The 6,598-nt window shown below is 36.6% G+C and overlaps 1 pseudogene; it reads left to right on the top strand.

The window, feature by feature from the left end:
- Nucleotides 1-989: 989 nt before the first annotated feature.
- LOC138768709 (urotensin-2 receptor-like) lies at nt 990-2,140 on the top strand (annotated as a pseudogene).
- The last annotated feature ends 4,458 nt before the right edge of the window (nt 2,141-6,598 follow it).

Below are 6,598 nucleotides of genomic sequence, written 5' to 3'. Positions count from 1 at the left end.
CCTCTATTTAAAGGGGTAGAACGGCGCTAAACATTTATTGAAAAAATAACACACATTACAAAGTTATACAACTTTGTAATGTATGTTATGTATGTGTATGGCCCCCTACCCCGTGTACCCCCCCCCCACCCGGAAGTGTGGTGTATTATACTCACCACATTCGTGTCAACCCCGTCCACCATCTTGTGACAATGACGACATCTTCGCTCGAGTCATCAGCCGAAGATGTCATCATTGTCACAAGATGGCGGCCGGGGTCAACACAAATGCGGTGAGTATAATGCACCACACTTCCGGGGTGGGGGGAACACGGGGAAGGGGGCCATTCACATACATAACATACATTACAAAGTTGGATAACTTTGTAATGTGTGTTATTTTGTGAATAAATGTTTAGCGCAGCACTACCCCTTTAGGGAGATCTTCAGTGTCTCTAGCCTATTAAAAAAAACAAGCTTCTGCCTACTTCTTGTGTATCCTCTGCCATATTGTGTATCAGTCCTTCTGCCTAGTTCCTGACTACGTTTTGCCAGCCGCCTGCCCAGACCCTTCTTCCTGTTTCTGACTACGAGTTTGCTCTTTGCTCTTGGCAACTTTTCCAAAACAGTTATAAAAATTGCCCTAAAAAGATTAAAGTGATCTACATGTAAGAAGTATTATGATTTATTTGACATATACCCCTACAATCAGTTATAAGTTTTGATTAATAATAGCCAACAAGGATTTGCTTAATTTTGGGTTTTTCACATTTCATTATTTTGTTAATATACCACTAACTTGTGTCTTTACAGGTCAATTTAAGGAAAACAGGAGAATAAAAGTAATCCATATTTGAACTGGATAAGAATTTGATATCATCAATGATCTTGTAAACCTTGAAGAAACATTCACAGTCAATACAGGAATTATTAAACAACAATTTGATAGTTTGTAGGTATCACCGCACACTGGTCACCTTAACCAAAAATATTGAAAAGTAATTATAAAATATGGATCTATATAATCAAAATAAACTGAGTGAACATTTCAAAAATATTTCAAGCAATTTCACAAACCATGTCTCCCTTACTGATATCTCTGCAGATAATATTATTGCAACATCTGTCATTGGAATCCTACTGTCTTTAATGTGTATTGGTGGAGTTGTTGGAAACTTTTATACATTAGTGGTAATGTGCATCTCCATGACAACAGCAACATCAATGTATAGCCATATAGTTAACCTGGCATTGGCTGATCTCCTCTATCTTTCAACTATCCCATTTATTGTTCACAATAGCTTTGTAAAGGATTGGTACTTTGGAGAAATTGGCTGCAGAGTCCTTTTCAGTTTGGACCTTCTGACAATGCATGCCAGCATTTTCATCTTAACCATAATGAGCACAGAGAGGTATATTGCTGTCGCTAAGCCTTTTGATGCAGTTAGAAGGTCAAGGAGTTACAGAAAAACCCTAGCATGTGCAATCTGGATTTTGTCTTTCCTTCTAACGTTACCCATGATGTTGATGATACACCAGGAAGAAAGGATGTTAGACAGTGGAAGCATCAGAAAACTATGCACACCCACATGGAGTGATGAACATTATAAAATCTATCTTACCGTGTTGTTCACTACCAGCATCCTTGCTCCAGGGCTTATCATTGGCTATTTGTACAGTAAGCTGGCAAGAGCCTACTGGATATCACAGACTAAAAGCCTTCTAAATAAAGAAGTTCAAAGATCCCCAAAACAAAAAGTAATACTAATGATTTTCATCATTGTGCTAGCATTTTGGGCCTGCTTTCTCCCATTTTGGATATGGCAGTTAATACCACTTTACAGTCATGGAGAGTTGAAAGTATCTGTTCAGACAGAAATCTATGTCAACAACCTAGTTACATGTCTCACATATGGAAATAGCTGCATTAACCCCTTCTTGTATACATTGCTTACAAAAAATTACAAAGAGTATGTTCGCAATAGGCAAAGAGGAGGACATGGATCTCTAGGTCTGAAGAGTGGAACAGGATATCAAGAGAATTCTGCAAAAAGAACTGTTTTGGAGGAAGCCAGCAATGCACAGACTGTATTAATAAGCACTGCACAGGTAGCAACTCCAAACCCATCAGAAGTGAGATGTATCAATATCAAGCAAAATAAGTAACATACAGTACGACTGAGAATGCTATCAGTGAGTTGTACAAATAGCTGCAATTGTATTAATCAGAATCATGCTTATTGTACCATTTTTATTTATTCACAAATTTTGCTCGTTGTCTTGTGTCCAAAAATCAAAATGTGTTTTTTATTTGTTAAGCCTAATCCTTTTTTGCGTGCTTAAAGAGGAATTCCCATGAAAATGAAAAAAGGCAGGCAGGGTGGTGTGAGAAAATAATAAACAAGTGAACTCTTCCCTCGTCATGACTCTGTTGAGACACTCCTGGGTGCGGTTGACGGCTACCGGCTGACATCATGTACCTGGCTCTTCCAGCTGCAACGTCATGGCCTGGCTGAGCAATCTGGTCATTGATTAGCAATGTCTGCATTTTTTCAGTTTCAAGGGATTTCTCCTTTAAATTAGCATGGTTTGTCCCTGTTTCTGCCTGATTTAAACATATCTGTTGCTAATTCCTTATACATGTAGTAAACTTGCCTTAAATATGGCATTTTTAAGTACTGCCCATTGAACGTTTGCTTCCTATGTTTTATTCCACCCTTTTAATTCATTGTTTAAATAAGCTTAACCAAAAATAGTTTACTGTATCACTTTGAGGGACAGTACACAATCTCACACAGTCACAATCTCACAGTCTCTGAAATACAACAGAATCTTATCTGAAATACAATAGATTCTTATCAGGATACTGATAAGGGCTTGACAATCTTTAGAAAACAACAGCTGTTTTAAATACACTTGTAATATAATAGCTGTTTGAGATGTTTTTGAGAAAATACTTTGAATTGAGATACACTTGTGAAGCTAGTAGTTAGTTTAAATAGGTTGGAAGTTGGTTAAGAAAGACTTGAGGTTGTAGGGTAAGTTGGGATACTGACGGCTACGAAGTTGGGCCTATTCAGACACATTTCGCCCATGCTACTGTGTGGGCACAGAACAACACACGATCAGGGTGTTCAGGCTCACCTAGTGGGAGAGCTGGTTGTTTAGGAGACGCTCAAAGGACATGCTAGCAACTTCCAGTAGAAGATTCGGCCTTTGCACTTAGCTTAGCTGAGGTAGCAAAAGAAGAGAGAACTGATAACAATACAGTCTTCTTAAGAGACCCTGGAATTTGAATGTTCACACTTTAAATCATTTAAAGAGTATCTAAGAGAAGGCAAAATTAAATTGAATTTGATGAAAAAACCACCCACTACTACCGCCTCTACCAACCTGATTGATCCTGCCTGCTAAACAGTGACTTTTTCCACCTAAAAGCAAAAATTGATTTTGGTTAAATGTTTACTGTATTATTTTGAGGGACAGTACACAATCTCACAGTCTCTGAAATACAACAGAATCTTATCTGAAATACAATAGATTCTTATCAGGATACTGATAAGGGCTTGACAATCTTTAGAAAACAACAGCTGTTTTAAATACACTTGTAATATAATAGCTGTTGGAGATGTTTTTGAGAAAATACTTTGAGTTGAGAAACACTTGTGAAGCTAGTAGTTAGTTTAAATAGGTTGGAAATTGATTAAGAAAGACTTGTAGTTGTAGGGTAAGTTGAGATACTGACGGCTACGAAGTTGGGCCTATTCAGACACATTCGCCCATGCTACTGTGTGGGCACAGAACAACACACGATCAGGGTGTTCAGGCTCACCTAGTGGGAGAGCTGGTTGTCCAGGAGACCCTCAAAGGACACGCTAGCAACTTCCAGTAGAAGATTCAGCCTTTGCACTTAGCTTGAGGTAGCAAAAGAAGAGAGAACTGATAACAATACAGTCTTCTTAAGAGACCCTGGAATTTGAATGTTCACACTTTAAATCATTTAAAGAGTATCTAAGGCAAATTTAAATTGAATTTGATGAAAAAACCACCCACTACTACCGCCTCTACCAGCCTGATTGATCCTGCCTGCTAAACAGTGACTTTTTCCACCTAAAAGCAAAAATTGATTTTGTGGTTCTTGAGTTGAGCCCTCAAACACTCAGTTCAATTTAAAGGGGTTGGTCACTTTATAGTAAAATAGGTCAGTACAAAGTATTAGCAAGTGTACTCACTGTATATACTGACAGCAGCTGCCTGTGTACCTAATAGACCTAAAATCAGACTCCCCTTCACCAGGCTGGGCTGCCCTGCTCTGTTTTGTTTCAGTCCACAAAATGGCTGACACGGAGGAGCATATGACCAGGCCCTGTCCACTGTGTTCTCCATAGATATATACAGGCTCAGTGGTGGACACTGGGGGGCAGGGCCTGGTCACATGCTCCTCCATGTCAGCAATCTTATGGACCAAAACACCACAGAGCAGGGCAGCCCAGCCTGGAGCAGGGGAGTCTGATATTAGCTCTATGAGGTACACAGGGAGCTTCTGTCAGTATATACAGTGAGTACACTTACTAATACTGTACACTGAGCAATTTTACTATAAAGTGGCCAACCCCTTCAAAAAAAAAAAAAAAAAAAGGTAAAGGAGAGATTGAATTAAATTTGATTTGATTTGAAATATGGTGATGAGGGTTCGCTACACCTCACTGATGTATATAGAGAATCCCCTACTTTGAGTGCACTACTGTCTCAGCGCTAAGAGAATAACAATAAATAGGAAAAAGTAGGAAAAAGTAGTAGGCTCTCTAGAAGAGGGTAAAATAGTCTATGTAAGATACTATAGGGTGTATACTTAAATAAATCTAAATTATGATGATATAGACCATATATATAAGAAAGATCTAGGTAATCATTAATATTTAATATAGCACAAAAAGTTCATAAACTAATAAATCAGTGTCTATGTAAACACTTCTATATGAGACATATATTTATAAGAATCGGATCAAAGTAGTTCAATACCACAATAATCAATATGCAGCTAAATATATTTGATGTATCAAAAAATCTAACAAGATAAGATATAAAATATAATGTATATAGGAATAAGAAAAAGTATAAAAATATGTAAAAATGTAGATGAGTTTAATATAGATGAGAAATATTAATTAAAAATTAAAAAAATATATAAGTATATAAAATATCAATATGAGCCCAGTGGTATTTTTTTTCTTATTTCTATATACATTATATTTTATATCTTATCTTGTTAGATTTTTTGATACATCAAATATATTTTAGCTGCACATTGATTATTGTGGTATTGAACTACTTTGATCCGATTCTTATAAATATATGTCTCATATAGAAGTGTTTACATAGAAACTGATTTATTCGTTTATGAACTTTTTGTGCTATATTAAATATTAATGATTACCTAGATCTTTCTTATATATATGGTCTATATCATCATAATTTAGATTTATTTAAGTATACACCCTATAGTATCTTACATAGACTATTTTACCCTCTTCTAGAGAGCCTACTACTTTTTCCTTGATTTGATTTGAAATGTGAAATCAAAGATTAAAAAAACAGCCGATAAAGTGGCCTTTACTGACCTGCCGGCTTCTGCCTTTAAAACCTCTACAAATTGAAACGAAGGCAGAGGACACCCCCAGCAAGTTTTTATCCAGAAATTAAATGGTTTGAAATGGACAACACAAGGAACCTACTAAAATAGCAAGATTCTGATTGAAAGTTCAAATGCCAAGTTTTTGCCCCACACCCTGATGCAATTGTGCATGAGAGCCTAATTATTGGAGGTAGGGAAGCCAGAAGGCACCAAAATTAGCAAAACCAATTGGGATGAGCATTGACTAAGTTGAGCCCTCCAATATGAAGTTTAGGCCTTTGAGTTGAGCCCTCCAAAAATGGAGTTAGACAAGTTATAATTAACCCCTTAGGGACTTAACCTATTTGAACCTTAATGACCAGGCTCATTTTTCAAATTCTGACCTGTCTCAATTTATGCGCTTATAGTTCAGTTATGCTTTAACGTATGCTAGTGATTCTGAGATTGTTTTGTCATTACATATGGTACTTTATGTCAGTGACAAAATGTGGTCACTGTCTTGTGTGTTTTTTTGTAAAAATAAAAATAAAAATTTCATGAAAAATCAAAAAAATTTGCACTTTACAAACTTTGAAATTCTTTGCTTCTGAAAAAAAAAGTCACATGACATAAATTAGTTACCAAGCTACATTAACAATATGTTCTCTTTATTTTGATTTCATTTAGCAAACATATTTTACTTTTGGGAAGGGTGTTACGGGACTTAGAAATGTATCAGCAAATTATCAAATTTTCATGAAATTTCCAAAACTGATTTTTTTTTAGGGACCATTTCTTTTTTGTAAGTGGATTTAGGAGGCTTGTATACTGGAAACCCCCATAAGTGGCCCCATTTTAGAAACTAAACACCTTAAAGAATTAATCTAGGGGTACACTTAGCAGTTTGACCCTACAGGGGCTTAAGGAAAGTATTGGCCATTAGGCTATGTTCACACTATGTATCTGTGCGGCTGTATTTTTTACGCGGCTGGAAATGTGCGGCTGA

The sequence above is a fragment of the Dendropsophus ebraccatus genome, chromosome 12 (genome assembly GCF_027789765.1).
Source record: "Dendropsophus ebraccatus isolate aDenEbr1 chromosome 12, aDenEbr1.pat, whole genome shotgun sequence".
Classification (NCBI taxonomy): domain Eukaryota; kingdom Metazoa; phylum Chordata; class Amphibia; order Anura; family Hylidae; genus Dendropsophus; species Dendropsophus ebraccatus.
Note: the sequence above shows the minus strand (reverse complement) of the source record. Positions and strands in the feature narration are given on the sequence as shown.